This window comes from Lactuca sativa, chromosome 3 (assembly GCF_002870075.4).
Source record: "Lactuca sativa cultivar Salinas chromosome 3, Lsat_Salinas_v11, whole genome shotgun sequence".
Lineage (NCBI taxonomy): Eukaryota > Viridiplantae > Streptophyta > Magnoliopsida > Asterales > Asteraceae > Lactuca > Lactuca sativa.
In genome coordinates, this window is record NC_056625.2 from 106,561,051 (window position 1) to 106,584,740 (window position 23,690).

General features: G+C 41.8%; 1 long non-coding RNA gene across 1 annotated transcript; it reads right to left on the reverse strand.

The window, feature by feature from the left end:
* Window positions 1-4,565: 4,565 nt before the first annotated feature.
* LOC128133043 (uncharacterized) lies at window positions 4,566-5,778 on the reverse strand. Its single transcript, XR_008231232.1, has 2 exons — window positions 5,230-5,778; window positions 4,566-5,030 (listed from the first exon to the last, which is right to left on the reverse strand). It is a non-coding gene; the product is annotated as an uncharacterized LOC128133043 (long non-coding RNA).
* Between the last annotated feature and the right edge of the window lie 17,912 nt (window positions 5,779-23,690).

Genomic DNA, 23,690 nt, shown 5'->3' on the forward strand with positions numbered 1-23,690 from the left:
TAATCTATCACCTTTCACTGCATAAGATCCATTGAAATGATTAGTTCATAATAAAGAATCAACAAATAACTAAATATCATTAATTTGAAGATCCTTAGCCAATTATAGTCCCATGATGAGTGTTTCATATTTCGCTTCGTTGTTGGTTGCATTTAATTCGCAACTAACTGCCATGGGTAGGATGTCCCCCTGTGGTGATTTTAGTATGATCCCTAGCCCGATTCCATTATGGTTTGAAGCTCCATCCGTGAATAGAGTCCATTTTCCCAAGTGCTCATCTTCTAGAAGTTGTTTAGCTTCAATGTCTACTTCGTTTTGAAGATCATCACTAAAGTCAGCCACAAAATATGCTAATGCTTGTGACTTTATGGCAGATCTTGACTCAGATTTGATGTCAAACGTGCTTAACTTCACTGACCACTTTGCCATTCTTCATGACATATCTGGTTTTCTCATCACATTCTTAATAGGATAATTAGTTCTCACATGTATAGTATGTGTCTCGAATAAATGTCTTAACTTAGTAGAAGCAGTTACTAATTCAAGAATTAGTTTTTCGAGATGAGAATACCTGGTCTCAAGATCTAGAAGACTTTTAGTTACATAGTAGATAGGATGTTGGTATCCGTTAAGATCCTTGTCTAGGACAACACTTACCGCACTTGAGGATACCGAGAGGTAGATGAGAAGTGGTTCTCCATCTATAGGCTTCACCAGTAGTGGCGCGGAACTTAAGTATCTTTTGAGATCCTGAAAAGCTTCTTCATGTTCTTCGATCCATTCAAACTTCTTGTTCTTCTTCAAGATATCATAGAAGGGATTACACCTTTCTGAGGATCTTGAAATAAACCTATTGAGTGTTCCTACTCTTCCGGTTATCCTTTGGATGTCTTTTGCTGAAGATGGAGATTTCAGCTTGATGATTGCTTTGATCTACTCTGGGCTTGCTTCTATTCCACTCTTGGTTACCATATACCTAAGGAACTTGCCCGACTTCATCCCAAAGTAGCATTTAGACGGATTCAACTTCATGTTGTATTCGTCTAGAATGTTGAAGGCTTCTTTCAGATACCTGAGATAATCTTCAGCTTTCGTGGACTTCACCACCATGTCGTCAATGTAGACCTCCATGGTGTCCCCCAACTCGTCTTTAAACATCCGGTTCACCAGTCTTTGATATGTTGCACTTGCATTTTTAAGACCAAAAGGCATTGCAGTGTAACAATATATACCTGTTGGTGTTATAAATATTGTATCTTCTTGATCGGATGGTTCCATATGGATTTGTTGGAATACTGCTGAAGCATCCATGAAGGTTAGGAGTTTGTGGCCAACTATTGTATCTATCATGGAGTCAATGGTAGAGGAAAAGGATCCTTATGACAAGCCTTGTTAAGATCTTTGTAGTCTACACATACGCGCCACTTGTCGTTCTATATGCCAACTACATTAGTTATCCATCTTAGGAACTTCAATTCCTTGATCATCCTTGTCTTGAGGAGCTTTTCCACTTCTTCTTGGATAATCTGATTCCTTTCGGGTGCAAACTTCCTTCTCTTTTGATGTACCGGTCTGAAAGAAGGATTAATATTAAGTTTGTGAGTGATAATACTCTTGTCTATACCTGTCATATCTTTGTGTTTCCATGCAAACGTCTTGCTTCTAGTTCGAAGGAAGTTTAACAGGTTTTGCTCAATTTGCTCGAGTATTAAGGATTATATGAGACCTTGGCTTCAGGATCCTCGTTGCAAAAGGGCCACTTCCTTCACATTTTTATCCTTCAGTTCTAGAACATGTTGTGCCCCTACCTTAATTGCTATGCTTGTTGGGGTTCCGTCTCAAGCTTCATAGAGGATTTATAACATTTCTTTGGCTCTTGTTGATCTCCCATGATCATCATTGTTACCCACGGAGTAGGCATCTTTACATACTGATGATATGTTGATGGAACCGCTTTCATCTCATGGATCCACAGTCTACCTAATAGCACATTACAAGAAGATAAGGTGTCAATAACACATAAATTTTGTACATATTTTACCCCCTCTCTCTCTATCTCTCTCTCTCTATATATATATATATATATATATATATATATATATATATATATTCGGCCTTCCTATTGGGATTCTCGTATTAACTTGAAGGGTTGCTCCTATTTTGGACTTCTTTATCCTCTTCAAGCCTTATGAACCTCAATGACCGACACCTAACTTCGTCCAATCTGTTTCATGAAGTCATCACAAGATCTTCATAGAAGGGTGAATCCTTCCTTAGACCCATCTTGAAGGCCTCCACAGCAGTCGCCATGTCAATGTTTGGGATGCTCAGAGCTTCCTTACCAAACCTGTTAACAAAATCCCTAAGTCGTTCCTTAGGATCCTGAACCACCCGATAGAGATCACTAGTGATCTTCTCGAAGGCTCTACAACAAGAAAACTGGTTATTGGAAATATTAACTAAATGTGAAAATGAAGCAATAGAATAAGGAGGAACGTTTAGCAGCCATTTAAAAGTTGATCTCGTGGGGGTTGAACCAAATCCTTTGCATAGGCAAGCTTCCTTCAAGTGCACTAGGATGAGAATGATCTCCATCCTTTCTCAGTATTGTGCTACGTGCTCATCAGGATCCATAGTTCCATTATAAGGCTTCATGCTAGGAGTCTGGAAGCGCTTAGGAACTTCGGTATCGGCTACCACAGGAGCAAATCTCGAGATCCTGTGACTTGTTTAAGATGCTTCTGGTATGGGTTGAACTACCCCAGGTAAGCTTGAGATCATCTGTCTCAACTCCTGAAGTTCCCTAGCTATGTTTGGACTTATTCCTACATCAACATTCATAGAGTTAGTATTTATAGTATTGTTTTTTAAGAAGTTACTAGAATTAGGGATTCTAGGAGTATTGAAAGGCTCATCAAGATCATTAATCATAGATGCTCGATTGTTCATAGTCGTCCCCCAGGGTGATGCAGCAATAGCAGGAACTGTGTTCCCCTGTTGATTTCTTGAGGATCCTGCATTGTCAAAGTTCAGGATCCTTGGTTGTACAATTGTGGGCATCATTTCGTGGGATCACTGAAATTCTGCCTTCATCCTCTCCACTTCTCTAAGTAGTGTTCTATTGTCGTCATGTTACTGAGTCATATGCTGCGTCATTTTCCTCATCGTAGCAAAGAGTTCAACATTAGTGACCAAAGTAGTCAGATCCTAGAGTCCTAAAGATCCCAAACTTCCTTGGTTAGTGACCGGAGGGGTGTTTCTCTTGGAAGTATCAAGCGCTTTCCTCTGACTAGGGGGTCTACTCAGAGGAGATGGTAGGTTTTTGGTTGGAATAGAAGGAGCGGAGGATGAAGAAAGGATCGGTTGTGTAGACATGATCTTTCAAGGATTTTGAACGCCACAGCCCCACAGTGGGCGCCAAATTGTTTTAGTAAAAAATTACACAATATAAATCAACCAAATTAAATGAGAGGCTGTGATGTTCGAATTGTGCAATAGAGAAAGGTAAAGATAATGACACGATTATTTACAAAGAATGCCCTTGATCCTTGCTAGGATCTCTAACACAAAACCTTGGGAGGTGATAATGATCACCTGCCTTGATGATTTTATTAATATAAAATGATGATTACAGAGAGTATTTCTATAAGAACAAGTGAAAAAGTTTGTAGCGTAAGCTAAGAGTATGTAGAGTGTGCGGTGTGTGAGATACATGTGTCAATTTATAGTCTAAACTTGCTAACAAGAAGTCCGATATTCTCAGGATCCTCTATGACTAGCTTTGTGAACGTCTTTTGACTTGGTATTCTGGGTCTTTAGCATAGTTGAGACGACTCTCTGTTGAGAATAAGTCTTCTCTTGACTATTTCTGCATATGTGTTAACTAAGAACGAAATATAACCGTTATAAATGTTAGTAAATAATAATAACGGTAATAGTCGGGATCCTGAGATAGTTGAGGAGCCTGAATATCCTGACCCTAACAAATGACTACTCTTCTATCGTTAGTGGCCAAATTATTTTCATCAATAATAAGGATATTTCTTGTTGTGTCTATAGGCTATTAATTGGTTTTTCGTTACTATTCATTGTTTTGTTTTAGATTGGGGACATCAGATAGTTACGCATAATATTTTTTGAACGACTTACATACCTACACACCTACTACTCTACTTCTAAATATACATCTTTCTTCCACTCCCAAACTTGAATCTCATCACCTCGCTGATGGGCACCTATCTCTCACTGTCAACTCCTGATATCGCTAATTCAAAGGCTATTTGGTTAGTTGTACATAATTAAAACCTTATATATTGTTTGTGTTAAATTAATCACCACACACTATTCATGTCCGTAAAATTTTAACAACAATGAATGCATATATAGTCTTCAATAAAGATTAGAACCCATAATAAGTTCGAAAAGGATATTTGGGATGAAGATGCTCGATTTAAAGAAAAACAAAGTGTCAAATTTAAAAAATGAATGATAATTTAATGACTTCCGTGTCATGTCAACATACCAAATCATTACCTTTTTCCACCTCAACATGACAACCTAATAACTGAATTGGTCAATATTAATGTTTTTTTTTAAATATCATGTTTGATTTAAAACAAAATAATATAGTATCATAATTGAAACATTACCATGCTATAAATGAGCACAAACTTCAATATTTATAAAGTTTGTATAAAAAGAAGGATGTTAACCAAAATTTAAGATTTTGATAATATGACCTAGAAATAATATAAGAAATTAATTAACTATAAACCTATGCGGAGTGGTCTCGTCAGCCACTCAGCATTGCTGACTCGATTGAGCACCATCCAGTGAACTTTGCATGTCGAGATTGGAACCGTAACTCGGCAATGGCATGTTGAGTCTTTTTCTTCTTCCTCCCTTCTTCCCCATTTCTTCTCCCCTACTTGGCAGCCACACCATATCTTCTTCCTTCCTTCCTTCTTCCCCCCTTTCTTCCTTGTTGGTGCTAAAGTGGAGATCGGTTGAGCCGACACCACTCCTCTCAGCTATGAAAAATAGACATTAGCTTAGAAATCATTAACGGTTGAGATCGGTTCTTAAAATTTCTTTTTCTTAAATTTTTTGTTGTTTTCGTTTGAATATTCATATATTGTATTCATAATGTCCCAATATACATATATGGATAATGCATCACGTCATCATAATATCTATACAATTATATGAAAGTGAACAAAAGCAATATACCATTTTTTGTTGAAAGGATCTACAAGTTTATCGATATTGCAGATGAAACCTGGAACCGGTTTCATATATATAAGCTCCATATATGGTGATAATGAACGTATTTCATAAGGACAAATTTTAGCTGAGGAATGCATCTGCCTGATGATCACAGTTCTATTCAATTGTAAAATGCAGAAAACTACAAGGATTAACGTAGTCATAATAGCCATGGTTGGTGATATATCAAAAGATTAAGGTACAGAAGGAACAGCCCGTAGTACCATAATGTTGTGATTGAAGTGTGAAAAGGGCAAACTTTAAACCTTAAGATATTTGGATCCTCCCATGTTCTTTGATTCAGAATGAGCAGTGGTCCTAAAAGTCATCGTTGTCAACAACTTGCATGAACTACTAACCACATACCAACACATGGTTTCTACTAAAACACATATCTAGGGGTTCATGGCCATGTTACTCCATGCCCTCTTTAATGGCAAACAGATCCTAGGGGTATTAATGGCACATCCAAGCATCCAAAAACATGGTATGACTATGCACTTTTATTTAAAATATTTTTTGGTATGCGCTATAGTAATTAAGAATTTGTTTTTACACTATAAGAGTACGTATTTTAGAATTTTTATATAAATATATGTTTATACCCAAGCCAGGGTGTAGCTAGGTCCCTCCTTGTCGGGTGTACATGTCGGATTCCATGTGAAGCAGCACAGGATATCTGAGTGAGACTCGATACATCGAAATGACGTACACATAATATAAAAAAAGACTAAAAAAATCAGACATAGACCAAGTTATTTTACAAATATACCACCCGATCCATAATAATCCCACTTTTGCATACAATTTCAACGCTGGACAGTATAAATTTTATACCCTGTGATTGGAGGCGTCTGCTATATATCGAAAACTGTAATAGTATTTCCGTATTTGGTCATTGATGTGGTGAAAATTGATAATTGTTATAAAAAAAGATTTCTCCCTAATCCGTTGCTTTGCTTATAGTGATTTGTTTTTTCTAATGCTGATTTTGATGTCTGGAAGTATGTTTTCTAACGGATTGCAAGGACATGTCTTCGTTGTTAGGCATAATATAATAACAAAAAATATGGTTAATTTTGTTTGCGGTTTAGTTAAAAAAAAAATACAAAAATCTAATATAAAAAAATATGAAAATATGATTAGATATATGTATTTTTGAAATTTAATTTAAAAATAAAAAAAATAACTTATTGAACCATTCAATGATCATTTTTTGAAACGTCAAACGAGTTAAGTGGAATCCTAGTGGCAATATTTCAACAAGCACTCAAGGTTCTAGCTTTTTTACAGGGTAAACCTAACCCCCATAAAGATTTTTAGAAAAAAATTTTCATCATATGGCACACAAGAGTTAAACCCCAATTGTGGATGTCCTTAGTCTTTTCTATATTAATTACCAAATATAAATAATTAATTAAAAAGTAATATCTAAACAATTTAAATATTAGTTAACAAATATTCAAAAAGGACAACATGTCAATATTGTAGATGAGTCTAGCCCTAGAGCAATCACAGCTATTGTGTATCTTCGATTATCGGAAAAAAAATTACAATATATACAACTCCAATGTTGCCATTCCATCCCCGGCATGCTTATCCCCTTTTCTTGGAACGATCTATGGAATCCATCTACTGTCATTTTAGGAATTTTTCATGTTATCAACTTCTTTTTTGTTTTGATTCTTTTTCTAGAACCGTTACACATACCTAATCCTACTCTTAAATCTATATCTTATGTTTCCAATGATATTTGAACTCCTAACCTTTGGCTGAGGGGCACCTTTCCGTCAACTCCTGATACCGTGATACGCTTGAACCCTCAACCTTTTACCGATGGAATCCCCTTTACTGTCATTTTAAGACTCTTCATGTTATCAACTTGGTTTTGTTTTGATTCTATTTGTAAGGCTTGATTGCTTAACTTTAAAATGACATTGTAAATATATCTTTTTTTCTGAGCCGCACTGTAAATATATCTACTGTTGTTGTATTATGAGTTAAATTTTTTATATTAACTTTTATTTTTAGGGTGGCCACAGCGTGGTGGTACTGTTTTGGATCGCAGGTTTAAATGACCCGCCACAGCATGACCATAGGCACCACGGCATGGCAGATGTTTTTAGAGGAAAACCCTAATCCTTGGGCTTTGGGCCCTATTTAAATAAAATTAAGGCTAGGGTCTCGTGATCATTTAGCCTTCATCACCCTCTCAAATTTAGAAACCTTAACCCTAGCCTCCATTGCAATTATGAAATCATTCTTGGTTTTTTGGTGATGTTTGAAGGAGAATGAAGCCGTTGGTGTGGTAGTCTACCTTACAAGCAACCTCTTCATCAGTTATCATATCTTCTAGACCTTGGTGAGTGTCCAAGAACCAACCTTTTTCTTTGCTAAGTTGCGAGATCTAAGATTTTGTCCCTTTTCTTCATGTATTGATGGATTTGAGTGGTGAGATCTCATAAAGTTTTCAACTTTATTAATCTCCAAGCCATTTGGGGTATTTAGTGCTTTGGATCTAGATTAGAAATGAGTTTTGGTGTCATGCATGGAATTTTGGCCGTTAACCTTCATTTTGACCTAATAGGCCTCATTTTGACCTAATAGGAGTCCAAGACATGCATTGGGTGTAACGCCCCGATTCTCAGATATTAAGTTATGTTGAATCTTTTTAGTCTTTGGGTCTATCCGACGAGTTGGTTTCCTTACTCGTCGACTAGCAGCGGATTACTCCACGTGTTTTAGTGACCTACTCACCGAGTCCAAGAAGGGACTCGACGAGTAGGAGCTAGCAGAGGAAACCATAAATCTCGGGGTTTTGCACCCTATTTAAAGAAGCACAAGCCTCCTTTGGCCTCTTTACAGTCCATTGAGGGTCCAAATAGGCCCTAACTTGAGTGTGTGTATTCTTTGGAGGATTAAGCTTGGAGGGGAGTTTTGGTGAAGGAATCACTTGGGAAGCAAGCTAGTTGAAGCAAGAATTTGTGGGTTTCAAGTTTTGCATCAGAAAGGGCTCTCTTGAAGGTATTAGACAGTTTTTCCCTTGGCTCATTTTCTCCTAAACCCTTTTGTGCATGAGTTTAGGAAAGGTTTTTTGTGTTTAAGCCAAGATCTGAAGTTGTAACTTCAGATATGGACTCCCCTTGGCTTCTAGATTCATAAATCCATCAGCCTTGTCTAGTATGAGCCTTCCACTAAGGATGTGACTTCATTGCAAGCTTAGTTGTGCCATTTTAGGGTCTTAAAGCCTTGCATGCACGTAAAGTTTGGAACTTTACATGATACGCATGCCTAAGGAAGTCGGATCTGCAATTTGGGGCCTTGGCATGGCTTGAAAAGTGTCTGCATGGTTAAAGGGTTGAAGGAACTCGGAGAGTCGCATAGTCGACTCGGCGAGTCATATGAAGATAGGCATCGAAATCGACGAGTTGGATGAACAACTCGGAGAGTACGTTGAAGATTGTCGTAGACCCGACGAGTTGGATGAACAACTCGGCGAGTCGGTTAATGTTTCCCCAAATTGATGAATGCGTGTGAACCTGTTGCAAGAAGGAAACTCGAAGAGTTGCCTTAAGGTTCGATCACGAACCTTAGGAACTCAACGAGTCACTCCGGAGACTCGGTGAGTGAACGAGTATCTCGACAAACTCGGCGAGTAGCTGAGGGTACTCGACGAGTAAGGGTCAACATGGACTGTTGACTTTGACTTGGACCAGGGGTTGACTAGTTGACTTATGGGGTACCTTGAAGAGTTGGGAACTTACGAGTATGGTTATACTATGATAATAGGTGGTGGAGTTTGTAGCAGTGATCCGATAGTTAGAGTTTATTTACCGAGTCGACATTTGCGAGGTGTGTTATCCTCACTATACTAAGGGGTCTAAGGCACCAAGGCCAGCCCATTGAATATGTTATCCTAGCAGTGTTAGTATGTTGAGTATGAAGTTAATGTTGCATGCTCAATGGTTGTGTCAGTTAGGTAGATCTGTAGGACCACCTATGTTGTTATATGATTATCCACATGCTCAGTGGTTATGCCAGTTAGGTAGATCTGTAGGACTACCTGTGTTATATGATTATATGCATGCACAGTGGTTATGTTATATGTTGATATGTTATGTGGGATGGGTTGAGGTGGGACTGCTTCGTGCGGTAACCAACAGACCCGGGAGCATTCCAGTTACGGGCTAAGGGAGACCTGTACTATGGGCTTGATGGCAAGCCAGATGTGAGTTGTAGGCCCACAAGTCAATCGAGACTCACACTATGGGCCCAGGCGGTAATCCAGTCTGTAAAGTTATGGACCCGTTCCATTATGTTTAGTTTGTTATGTTATAATGTTGCTGACATGGTTTTGGGGGAACTCACTAAGCTTCCAGGCTTATAGTTTCAGTTTATTGTTTCAGGTACTTCAGGGGATTGGGGCAAGGCAAAGGCGTGATCGTACCACTCCTCACTTTTTATGAATTTGTTTCTGGGATACTCTGATATGATACATTTTGAAAACAAGTTGTAATGTTTAATGGATTTAAAATGTTTTAAAAGTTTAAATTGGATTGAATTTTTATGGGTGTTACAAGTTGGTATCAGAGCCTTGGTTTGAGTGAATTGGAGGAACATTCGTGTGAATCCAGTCTCAAATCAATGAAAGATTTTCAAAATGGTTTTAAATAGTTTTCAAAATAAGTAAAGGAGGATGCAAGGTGTACAAGCAGCCGGAGCCAGTAAGTAGATCCCCAAAATACCATACAGCTATTTGATTATGTGATATGTTAGAACAGCATGCTAGTACTAGGCTAGGGATCTTCAGGAGTTGGATGATGGAATTGCCTGATTACATGATGCCTGCTAGCCTAGGGTTTTCCTTATATAAGATTGAAATCATTACTATAGTTACTTGTGTATGCATCACAACTGTATATAATCAAGATCTTATAGCCTGAGAATGTTTAATTCGACTTGAGGGTAGGATCGGATATTTGAAGGTCTATACGGTCCAGCATTATGTATGGCTAGCATACACTAGCACTGCAAGGTTGATGGAAGTTTCATGGATGGATGGGTAGTGAGAGGCCGTGAGGCCAGTCGTGCAATAGTTTAGCATTCCTTTAGGAATGAGGGTTGGGCGCTAGCTATGGTATCTATGTTGTTAGGGTGTTGTGGTGATACTTGAGACAAATATGGGTAGGTGTGGAAGGTAGTATGGGCCCGTACTAGTGAAAGAACAAAAACACATACACGTAACAAGGAAGTCACAACCCCTAGGGTTTAGTCGGCAGTTGGTCCCCTATTGTTATGCGACCCTCTGATATCTGTTGGTGTGTTTTCAGCATGGTGATGACGAGACGTTTTGTGACTGCATCCGGGTCGGGATTAGGATCACGGGACAGAGGCTAGGAGGTGCCGGTAGCACCTGAGCCTGTGGTATAGATGGGGACAGATGAGCTAGACTCCAGGATTCGAGAGGTCCTACATGATGAGGTTGCCACTTTGTTCCGGGCGCAGCTACCGGAGATGTTTGGGTCTATTAAGACCGCTATGGTTGAGTACTTTGACGAGCGTTACGCAACCCTTGCAGAGACGGTTGCTGCAGCAGCTGCATCAGCTGTAACAGCGGCAGGAGGAACTGGAGCTGGACGGGGTTTCCAGTACCGGGACTTCGATAACACGAAGCCCCTGAAATTTGATGGCACTCAGGATGCGATTAGAGCTATGAGGTGGTTATCAGACGTGGAGGGTTGTTTCTTCACGTGTTCATGTCCTACTGACCAGAAGGTCAGATGTGCCTTGAACCTGCTGAGGCTAGGGGCCAAGGATTGGTGGAGATTGACGACCGGATTGTACACTGATGATCAGAGAGTTGATGTTACTTGGGAGCATTTCAGGGAGATGTTCCGCGCCCGCTATGTTCCACAGGTGGAGCGGGAGCGGTTGGCTCAGGAGTTTTTGAGTTTGAGACAGGATGGGGAGTCGTTGATGGAGATCACTCGTATGTTCACAGAGAGGGCTATGTTCTGCCTAGATTTTGATTCCGAGCAGGCTCAGATGACTCGTTATCTGAGCATGCTCAAGGCTGACATCCGTCAATTTGTGTCTACCCGGCGATGTGATACTATGTTGGAGTTGCAGGAAGTCGCTAGGCGGCGTGAGTTGGAGATCAAGCTACAGTTGAGGGAGCAGCGTCTGGCCCTGACACAGTCTCAACCGGCACCGAAGTAGTCTAAGACCGCTGATTCTAGGACTAGGGGTCAGGAGAGCCGCACGTGTGGGAAGTGCGGTAGGAGTCATTCTGGAGTGTATCGGGCGGGTAGCGGATGCCACAGGTGTGGCAAGGAGGGGGATTATGCGAAGGATTTTTCCAGGGCGCCTCGGTTTCGGGTATGAGGTTATGCTACCACTGCGATCAGGTTGGCCATGTGAAGGCCAACTGCCCATTGCTAGCCGCCAAGCCAGCGCAGGTTCCAACGCCAGCTACTTTGAGGATCGCTGATGGGAGGCCTGTTAAGGCCGAGCCTCCAAAGGCTTAGGGGCGTGCTTTCCGGGTTACGGCAGAGGAGGCCAGAGCAGCACCGGATGTGGTTGCTGGTATGTTCCTCTCCTTTACCTATTTTATTATATATGTGTTATTCTTATATGTGGTACCTGTTCTTAGGTACGTTTTTAGTGAACTTCTTGCCTGCTTTGGTATTATTTGACTCGGGGGTGAGTCGGTCTTTCGTTTCTTAGACATTTAGTAAGGGGTTTGGTGTACCAGTTGACGAGCTACAGTGTCCGTTGCGAGTTTACATCGCCAACGAACATGGAGTTTCTGCTTCTTCGGTCTACCGAGGATGTCAGTTGGAGATCTTCGGAGTGGTCTTTCCGACAGATTGGATTCCGATTCCCATGGGGGAAGTATGCGTGATTATGGGTATGGATTGGCTTAGTCGTTTCAGTGCCATGATAGATTACGAGGGCCAGAGAGTGGTAGTTCGAACCCCAAGTGGGGGAGAACTGATTTTATATGGTGAGGGCACCAGAGTGGGTTCAAGGTTCTGTTCAGCCACCAGAGCTCGACAGTATATTCAGCACAGATGTGTGGGTTACTTAGCGTACGTGGTGGATACGCGAGTTGGAGACCAGACTTCAGTTTCAGCGGTTCTAGTGATCAAGGATTTTGCCGACGTGCTTCCTGAGGAATTACCAGGGATGCATCCGGAGAGGCAGGTCGAGTTCCGGATCGAATTGGTGCCGGGTGCGGCTCCTATTGCCAAGGCGTCGTACCGTTTGGCGCCACCCGAGATGCAGGAGCTGTCTTCACAGCTGTAGGAATTGTTGGGCAAGCAGTTCATTCGACCTAGCAGTTCTCCATGGGGAGCACCGATCCTCTTCGTCAGGAAGAAGGACGGCTTGCACCGGATGTGCATTGATTATAGGGAGTTGAACAAGTTGACGGTGAAGAACCGTTATCCACTCTCGAGGATAGATGATCTCTTTGATCAGTTGCAGGGGGCATCTTGGTTCTCCAAGATAGATTTGAGGTCGGGGTATCATCAAGTCCGGGTCAGAGAGCAGGACGTGGAGAAGACCGCGTTTCAGACTCGTTATGGTCATTACGAGTTCGTAGTGATGTCGTTTGGGCTCACCGATGCGTCGGCAGTGTTTATGGACCCGATGAATCGGGTCTGCAGACCGATGTTGGATCGCTCGTTCATCGTGTTTATAGATGATATCTTGGTGTATTCCAACACTCGAGAGCAGCACGAGGAGCACCTCAGGGAGCTGTTGGAGGTTCTGAGATGAGAATGGTTGTATGCCAAGTTCTCAAAGTGCGAGTTTAGGTTACGAGAGGTCCAGTTCCTTGGGAACCTTGTTAACCAGGATGGGATTTTGGTCGACCCGGCCAAAATCGACGCAGTCATGCAGTGGGAGATTCCGAAATCTCCCTCAGATATCAGGAGTTTTCTGGGATTGGCAAGGTACGACTAGAGATTCATTCGGGATTTCACCAAGATAGTAGTACCCCTCACTCGTCTGACGAGGAAGAAGGCGGATTTTCGGTAGGGTTTCTAGCAGTAAAGGGCGTTTGAGACCCTCCATCAGCGGTTGTGTGAGGCTCCGTTTTGACACTCTCGGAGAGAGTTGAGGATTTTGTGGCATTTTGTGATTCCTCCATCACATGTTTAGGGGCAATCCTCATGCATAGGGGACGGGTGATAGCTTATGCATCGCGGCAGTTGAAGCCGCATGAGACGAGATATCCTACACATGATCTGGAGCTGGGAGCGATGGTTTTCGCTCTCAAGATTTGGAGGCATTACCTATATGGGGTCCGCTGTACCATATACATGAATCACAAGAGTTTGAGACACATCATGGATCAGCCGAACTTGAATATGAGACAGCACAGGTGGTTAGATGTAGTCAAGGACTACGATTGTGAGATCCTTTACCACCCTGGTAAAGCAAATGTGGTTGCGGATGCGTTGAGTCGCAAGTCAGCTGGGTATTGCAACCCAGCAAAGTGTATGAGGATAGCAATGGATTCCCAACTGGTGAGTTTGATCAGAGATGTCCAGGTCGAGGGCATACGGCCAGAGAACTGGAAAGTGGAAAGGATCAAGGGTGAAAGCGCTCGATTTGTTCAGGATAGGCGGGGGTTATTGACTCGCTGTGTTCGAGTTTAGGTTCTGATGGCTGGTGGATTCAGATAGACAGTGATGGAGGAGACTCATAAGTCTCATTTTTCCATACACCCGGGGGCAACCAAGATGTATCGAGACTTGAGTTTGAGTTACTGGTGGCCATGCATGAAGCGAGAAATTGCTTCGTATGTTGAGAGGTGCTTGACGTGTAGGATGGTCAAGGCCGAGCATCAGAGGCCGCATGGTAAGTTGCAACCTCTAGAGATCCCCATGTGGAAGTGGGAACAGATCACGATGGACTTTATCACGAAGCTGTCAATGACGGCGAAAGGGTTCGACACTATATGGGTCATCGTGGATCGATTGACCAAGAGTGCTCATTTCTTGGCGATACAGGAGAGTTCGTCGGCCGAGAGGTTGGCCGAAATTTATGTCCGTGAGATTGTTGCACGCCATAGGATTCCGATCTCCATTGTCTCAGACCGAGATGTCAGATTTACCTCCCGTTTCTGGCCGAAGTTCCACGAGGAACTAGGCACACGCTTGCACTTTAGCACAACGTTTCATCCACAGACAGACGGACATAGTGAGTGGACCATTCAGACCCTCGAGGACATGTTGAGGGCGTGTGTCATTGATTTCGGTGGGAGTTGGGATTCCCACCTACCTCTTGCATAGTTTGCTTACAATAATAGCTACCATTCCAGTATTGGCGCCCCGTCGTTTGAGCTACTGTATGGGTGCAGATGTCGCACCCCGGTTTGTTGGGGTGAGGTTGGACACTGAGTGATGGGGCGGACGGAGGTAGTCCTGCAGACTACCAAGAAGATTCAGCAGATTAGGCAGCGACTGCAGACCGCTCAGAGTCGGCAGAAGAGTTATGCCGATAGACGCCGATCCGAGTTAGAGTTTCAGGTAGATAATATGGTGCTCCTGAAGGTCTCGCCCTGAAAGGGTGTGATTCGCTTTAGGAAGTGGGGGAAATTGGGTCCCCGATACATTGGGCCGTTCAGGGTCATTTCCAGTGTTGGCAAGGTGGCATACAGGTTAGAGCTTCCGGAGGAGCTTAGTCGGATCCACAAAACTTTTCATGTTTCGCAGCTGCGTAAGTGCATTGTGGATCAGGAGGCAATGGTGTCATTGGATGATATTCAGGTAGATGAGCGCCTGAATTACATGGAGAGGCCTGTGGCCATACTTGAGAGGAAGATGAAAGTTTTGTGGAATAAGGAGATACCTTTGGTGAAGGTATAGTGGGAGCATCGGAAGGGATCTGAGTGGACATAGGATCCGTAGGCAGAGATGCGGGACGATTACCCGACATTGTTCATCGCACTGGACTTCAAGGGCGAAGTCTAATTCAAGTGGAGGAGAGTTGTAACACCCCGATTCTCAGGTATTGAATTATGTTGAATCTTTTTTAGTCTTTGGGTCTACTCGACGAGTTGGTTGCCCTACTCGTCGAGTAGCAGCAGGTTGGTCCACGTGTTTTAGTGACCTACTTGCCGAGTCCAAGAAGGGACTCGGCGAGTAGGAGCTGGCAGATGAAACCCTAAATCCCAGGTTTTTTGCACCCTATTTAAAGAAGCACAAACCTCCTTTGGCCTCTTTACAGTCCATTGAGAGTCCGGAAAGGCCCTAACTCGAGTGTGTGTGTATTATTTAGAGGTTTAAGCTTAGAGGGGAGTTTTTGGTAAAGGAATCACTTGGGAAGCAAGCTAGTTGAAGCAAGAATTTGTGGGTTTCAAGTTCTGCGTCAGAAAGGGCTCTCTTGAAGGTATTAGATAGTTTTTCCCTTGGCTCATTTTCTCCTAAACCCTTTTGTGCATGACTTTAGGAAAGGGTTCTCGTGTTTAATCCAAGATCTGAAGTTGTAACTTCAGATCTGGATTCCCCTTGGCTTCTAGATTCATAAAGCCATCAGCCTTGTCTAGTATGAGTCTTCCCCCAATGATGTGACTTCATTGCAAGCTTAGTTGTTCCATTTTAGGGTCTTCAAGCCTTGTATGCACGTAAAGTTTGGAACTTTACGTGATAAGCATGCCTAAGGAAGTTGGATCTGCAATTTGGGGCCTTGGCATGGCTTGAAAAGTGTCTGCATGGTTAAAGGGCTGAAGGAACTCGGGGAGTTGCATAGACGACTCGGCGAGTCATATGAAGATAGGCATTGAACTCGATGAGTTGGATGAACAACTCGGTGAGTCCGATGAAGATTGCCGTAGACCCGATGAGTTGGATTAACAACTCGGCGAGTCATTTAATGTTTCCCCAAATTGATGAATGCGTGTAAACCTGTCGAGTTGCAAGAAGGAAACTCAACGAGTGGCCAAAAGCTTCGATCGTGAACCTTAGGAACTCGACGAGTCACTCTGGAGACTCGGCGAGTGAACGAGTATCTCGAGGAACTCGGAGAGTAGCCGAGGGTACTCGACGAGTAAGGGTCAACATGGACTACCTATGTTATATGATTATCTGCATGCATAGTGGTTATGTTATATGTTGATATGTTATGTGGGGTGGGTTGAGGTGGGACTGCTTCGTGCGGTAACCAATAGACCCGGGAGCATTCTAGTTACGAGCTAAGGGAGATTCGTAATGTGGGCTCGATGGCAAACCAGATGTGAGCTGTGGGCCTGCAAGGCAATCCAGACTCACACTGTGGGCCCAGGGGTAATCCAGTCTGTAAAGCTGTGGACCCGTTGCATTTTGTTCAATTTGTTATGTTATAATGTTGCTGACATGGTTATGTGGATGGTGTGTGTATCGGTATTTTTGGGGAACTCACTAATCTTTCGGGCTTATAGTTTCAGTTTATTGTTTCAGGTACTTCAAGGGATCGGGGCAAGGCAAAGGCGTGATCGTACAACTCCTCACTTTTTATGAATTTGTTTTTGGGATACTCTGATATGATACATTTTGAAAACAATTTGTAATGTTTAATGGATTTGAAATGTTTTAAAAGTTTAAATTGGATTGAACTTTTATGGGTGTTACATTGGGCATGCATATCTGAAAAGCAGGGATTTTTATGTTAGTAATAGTGCTAGAAACTTTTCTGGAAAGGCTGGAAAAGAGTTCTTCAAAATTAAGTGTTTGTTGATTAAGCCAAGTTGTGTTTTGCCCTTTTGGACCTAGGAGTTGAAATATTTATCTATTGGGGAGTCTAAAGGGATAAAGTTGGAATCTTTATCCGTTTAGACCATTAAATGGACCAGATCTAAGCTTTGGAGCCCTTAAAATTGAAGAAAACGATTTAACACATTAAGCTGATAGGAACCAGTGCTCACGGTATGACCTTAGGTTACCAAGGCATAGCGACTGGCTAGACCTCGTCTATTTTGTCATTTTGCTGTCATGGATGGCCACTGCGTGGCGACCAGCTAGAGGTTCATTTTCATCTTTGACCTTTGACCGTTGACTTTGACCAAGTTGGACTTTAGGTCATTTGGAGTATTTTGAGTAGTGGATTGAAGCTTGGTCTCTGCTTGTGGTATAGGCTATCTGTAGAGTTAGTGTTGGAGCAGTGATTAGGCTATCAATCTTCTACTTTGTGAGGTGAGTCTTCCTCACTGTACTCGTTGATCGAAACCACCAAATTCGGCCCAATAGATTGTGTTATGTATCCTTGTATATAGGATGTGCTATGATATAGTAACTTGTTAGATTGGAAGAATTGTATGATTACTTATATGTGTTGATTATTATTATTATTATTATTATTATTATTATTATTATTATTATTATTATTATTATTATTATTATTATTGTTGTTGTTGTTGTTGTTGTTGGGTTTTAGACATATGAACATTCCGATGTGCACATACAAACCCTAATGCTTGGATCTAGGTTTCTCTAATTGAACATGCATTGAATCCAAGACTTCTAATGATGATTCTAGTATAATAACATAAGAAATCAGATTTAGATGATTACCTTGAATCACTTGCTTGAATCTTCTTGTCCTTGGAGCTTTAGAGTCACAAGTGTCACTCCTCTAATGGCTTATAAACACCAACTAGCAAGAGGATGATTATAGAGAGAGGAGAGAGGAGCTAGAAATCGGCCAGGGTTCTTCCAAAGGCAAGAGTGTCGATTTCATCAACCCCTTGGGTCTATTTATACTTGTAAGGCTCCTAGGGTTTCACCCTTAAAACCCTAATTGGATAACTTAGGCCCTAAGCAATCCAATACCCTAATGATAAGCCTTGGACGATTTTAAGGTCTATCCAAAGCCCTCAAAACCGTCCCCCTTTATCCTTAAGGGATTATAGCCCAAAATACAACTATCATTCAATTGACAGTTTATGCCTCTTTATTCAATTAATCTCTTTAAGTCACCAAATTAATTCCTAATTAATTTATGACTTATATTAATCAAATAATAATATTATTATTCCTTATATTATTCTCATAATATATTAATAATATTTCTTCTCTCATTGTAAATCATCCTGTCAAGTTGCTATAGTGAAGGCAACCCAAAAGGACCATGCACAACCGGGTCAAATACTTGCCTAATATAGTTGCAGCCTTAGACACTATTCCAATAGTCTCCCACTTGGATAAGTCTAGTAACTATATATACAAGTATAATCCCATTAGCAATCGTAGCTCTCAAAGACCCTGTCAAACTCTGATCTAATCAATCTTGTCCTTTAGATAAGGGATCGTACAGTCCTCTGTTTAGATATCATGTTGACAATTCAATGGAACCAATTTTTCCAGCAATTGGTTTCTCGATCTCAGATTCATTCGACATAGAACTCAATCGAACACATCAATTCAGTTCTGGCCGGGCCCGACACATAAGTCAAATCAAATCATCGAGCAGCCGAGATATCGCTTTTCCCCTCTTAGGATAAAAGTAACAGATAAACTTCGACTTATATGCATTTACTTATTCATTAATCAACTATACACAATAATGCGTTTTATAACATCAAGTTACTGATGCGGTTTCACATTATCAATGTACAACCAATTAACAAATAACAAACCATATATCTAGGTTTTAAGACCATATGATATTATCGTCTTGCGATCACCCTTTATTTATCATATTCCATAAGGTGATTCCAGCAAGCGCGGGTTTGTTCCAATGCTCAAAACTAGTTCATAAGCACTCATGAACGTTGCAGCACACTTTTGCTATGTCTAATACCATTTAGACAATCTACACACCAATTCATGACAATCTTCATTCATACCTACTTCCAACATATGAACGATTGTGGACAATTTGAATAATTCGATTATTCTTAATAAACTCAATTATTCTGGAAGTCAAAACATGCAAAGTGAAACAATAGTTAAACAATTAACATAAGACAGTAACATTACTCATAAATAATACTCATTTATTTAATCATTAAATGTTAATTACATTAATCTATTACACGTTTCCAATACTATCTAATCTATGCTAATATCATCCTTCAGCCTAATACTCCTAGCATGCTGCAAGTGCTTAACCCTACTCAGTCCCTTCGTAAGCGGATCTGTTGGGTTATCTTCTGATGATATCCTCTTAACCACGAGTTGTCCTTCTTCTACACGATGTCTGATAAAGTGATATTTTATGTCGATATGTCGAGATCTACCATGATCCCTTGGTTCCTTGGTCAAGGCAACCGCTCCTTCATTATCTCAGAAAATCTCCATGGGCTCCTTTTTGGCAGGTACAACTCCAAGATCACCGATGAAGTTCTTCAACCATATTGCCTCTTTCGACGCTTCGCTTGCAACAATGTACTCTGATTCGCACGTTGAATCAGCTACAGTTTCCTGCTTGGAACTTTTCCAAGTCACTGCTCCTCCATTCAGGGTAAAGACCCAGCCCGACTGCGAACGGTAGTTGTTCCTGTCGGTCTGAAAGCTGGCGTCACTATACCCTCACACCTTCAAGTCATCACTCCCTCCAAGGACTAGAAACCATTCCTTCGTCCTCCGAAGGTACTTAAGGATATTCTTGACCGCAATCCAATGGGCACTGCCAGGTTTCCCTTAATATCTACTAACCATGCTCAAAGCAAAGGCTACATCAGGGCGAGTACAAGTCATAGCATACATGATTGAGCCAATTGCGGAAGCGTATGGAACTCGGCTCATTTCTGCTATTTCAGCTTCAGTACTCAGACTTTGAGTCTTACTCGACTTGGCATTACTTTGTATCGGTAATTCTCCCTTCTTCGAGCTTTCCATACTAAAACGTTTCAGTACTTTATCTAAGTAAGTGTTCTGACTAAGTCCTATTAGTCTCTTACTTCGTTCTCTCACTATCCTTATTCCCAGAATATAGGAAGCCTCTCCGAGGTCCTTCATAGCGAAGCACTTCCCGAGCCAGGACTTAACCTCCTGCAGAGTCGGGACTTCGTTTCCTATGAGTAGTATGTTGTCGACATACAAAACGAGGAAGCTTACTATACTCCCACTGGCTTTGACATATACACATGATTCATCTTCGCTTCGTACAAATCCAAACTCTTTGACTTTCTCATCGAAGCAAAGATTCCATCTGCGAGACGCTTGCTTAAGTCCATAAATGGACTTCTTAAGCTTACACACTCTATTCGGATGCTTCGGATCAACAAAACCCTCTGGCTGAGCCATGTAAACATCCTCAGCCAACTTCCCATTAAGGAAAGCGGTCTTGACATCCATTTGCCAAATCTCATAATCATGAAATGCAGCAATTGCTAGCATCACTCTAATAGATTTTATCTTCGCAATTGGTGAGAAGGTCTCATCAAAGTCAACTCCGGGAGTTTGACTAAATCCCTTTGCAACCAATCGCGCCTTATACGTGTGTACGTTTCCATCCACGTCGGTCTTCTTCTTGAAGATCCATTTGCACCCAACGGTCTTACGTCCGGGCACATTATCAACCAAATTCCAAACTTGGTTGTCATACATGGATTGGATCTCGCTGTCCATTGCTTCTTTCCATTTCGCAGACTCCGGGCCTGCCATGGCTTCCTTATAGCTATTAGGTTCATCTAGATTTATTAGTGTACTATCACTAATATACGTGTCCCTTTCGGTAGTAATATGAAAACCATAAAACTGGGGTTGAACTCTAACTTTTTCGGAACATCTAAGAGGTAATGACTCGTCAATCGGTTCAACCGGAGTTTCCTCCTCGGGTTGAGCGCCAGCGATAGAGGTTCCTTCAACAATCGACTCTTGAATCTCTTCAAGCTCGATTTGCCTCCCACTGTCTCCTTGGCTTATGAGTTCTCACTCTCGGAAAACTCCTCTCCTCACAACAAAGACAACATTGTCCTTCGGTCTATAGAAGAGATATCCAAAGGATTTCTGCGGGTAGCCGATGAAAATACATCGCTCACTACGAGGTTCGATCTTGTCGTGAGTATCTCGTCTTACGAAAGCCTCGCAACCCCAAACCTTGATATGTGATAACGAGGGACTTTCCCTGTCCACATCTCGTGAGGTGTTTTGGTAACCTTCTTAGTAGGCACTCGGTTAAGGATATGGGCGGCAGTCTCTAAGGCATACCCCCAGAATGAGATAGGTAGTGAAGCACGACTCATCATAGAGCGGACCATGTCTAACAAGGTTCGATTACACCTTTCTGCCACACCATTCAACTGCGGTGTCCTAGGTGGCGTCAATTGTGAAACTATTCCACACTCCTTGAGATAGTCGTGGAATTCAAGACTTAGGTACTCTCCTCCTCGATCGGATCGAAGCATCTTGATTTTCCTGCCCAATTGATTCTCCACTTCATTCTTGAACTCTTTGAACTTTTGAAACGTTTCTGACTTTTGCTTGATTAAGTAGATATACCCATATCTAATATAGTCATCAGTAAAATTCACATAGAAGCGGTTCCCATCCTGTGTGGTTGATCTAAACGGTCCACATACATCGGTATGTATGAGGTCCAATAGACCCTCACCCTTTTCACATGTGCTAGTGAAGGGTGACTTGGTCATCTTTCCAAGTAAACAAGACTCGCATGTGTCATCTTCCCTAAGGTCGAATGACTCCAACACTCCATCCTTTTGGAGTTGGGCTATGCGCTTCTTGTTGACATGTCCAAGACGACAATGCCACAAGGATGCTCTATCCATACTATTGGAAGAATCCATGCATAAAACATCATTTCCTAGGTTATCTACAATCATAACAGTTTCATATATTCCATTACATGGTATTGCTTCAAAATATAAGACACCATTTAGATAAGCATAAATAGAACCATTCTCATTATTAAAAGAAAATCTAAATCCTTGTCTAAACAAACCATGAAATGAAATGATGTTTCTTGCCATTTCTGGAGAATAGCAACAATTGTTCAAATCTAAACATAAACCATTCCTAAGCACTAGAGAATACACTCCAATCTTGGTCATAGGCAACAATCTTCTGTTCCCCATGATTAGATTTATTCTTCCATGCTCCACATCCCTATTTCTTTTTAGTACCTGCAATTCAGAACAAATGTGGTAACCACACCTGGTATCTAGTACCCAAGAAATAGCATGAGATGAATCATTAGATTTAATTGTGTATATACCTGCGAAAGACGGCTTGATCTTTCCTTCCCTGATGGCTTGCAGGTAGTCTGGGCAGCTTCTCTTCCAATGCCCTATTTTATGGCAGTGGTGGCATTTTGCCTCCTTTGGGTTAGGGTTAAGCTTAGCGGGATCAACTTTGGTCCCACTAGAAGAGGAACCATCTCGGGACTTTCCCTTGCGGTGGCTCTTAGACGGAGCCATCCTCTTCTTGCCTCTTCCTTGCCCAATGGCCAAAACAGGAGCAGCGGGTGGATTGGGAGTGGGTGCAACAGACATGTCCTTGAGGTTGCTCTCAGCAACCCTAAGGAGACCTTGGAGCTTACTTAGGGTGACCTCTTCCTTGTTCATGTGGTAGGTCATCCTAAATTGATTGTAACACGGAGGCAAGGAGTGAAGCACCATGTCGATAGCCAAGTCTTCCCCAAAATCAACATTCAACTTGCAAAGACCACTACTAGAAAAACAGCCTTTTACGACGCGCAAAACACGACGCTCTTTGATTTATGTTACGCATTAGAGAGTGACATTAAAAAAGTATCATCTCTTCAAAAAATTTAAGGATAGTGGACACGCATTTGTGCGTGCCCTGAAATAAGTGTTAGAAAAGAAAAAAAATACAAACACGGAGGGCGCTTATCTTAAACGTGTGACCTCTTCAAATGTCGCTTTATATTTTTTCTTAAACGCGCGTTTTTAAAGGGGGAAAACGAAATCGTGAAATTCTAAAATTTTGAAGAATCCCGCTTCTACCCTCTCTCATCAATATAACCCTTCATTCACTCCTTCCTTCTCTCTGTAAACCCTAATCGCCACCGCCACCTCCACCACCATTGAACCTTAAAATCTGAATCCATACTTCACTTTAATTCACTCAATCCGGCCCTTAAATTTTAGCAAACCCACCAGAACCCTAAGTCATGCCTTTTATGCTTTCACATCCTTCCTTCCATAGTCCCGCCTCTATCGCATCGCTCTGCTCACCGTCGTCGTCTTAGGCTCTTACGCCTCCATCGTGGTCTCTGTGCTCATCGTATCATCATACATGCCATTTATTCTCGTCGTTCTTCTCCTTAACCCTACGCAGGTAAATATCATCAGTACTCCCTCTTATCGTCGTTCTGCTCCTTGACCCTACGCAGAGCGTGGCTATTACCTTCTTGTCGAACGACCCATCAACCCAAATCCTGACATGGCTATCCTATGGCGATTCACCGCCCAATGCCGACGACTATGGCGACGATTGGAATTCAAGCTTTTGACC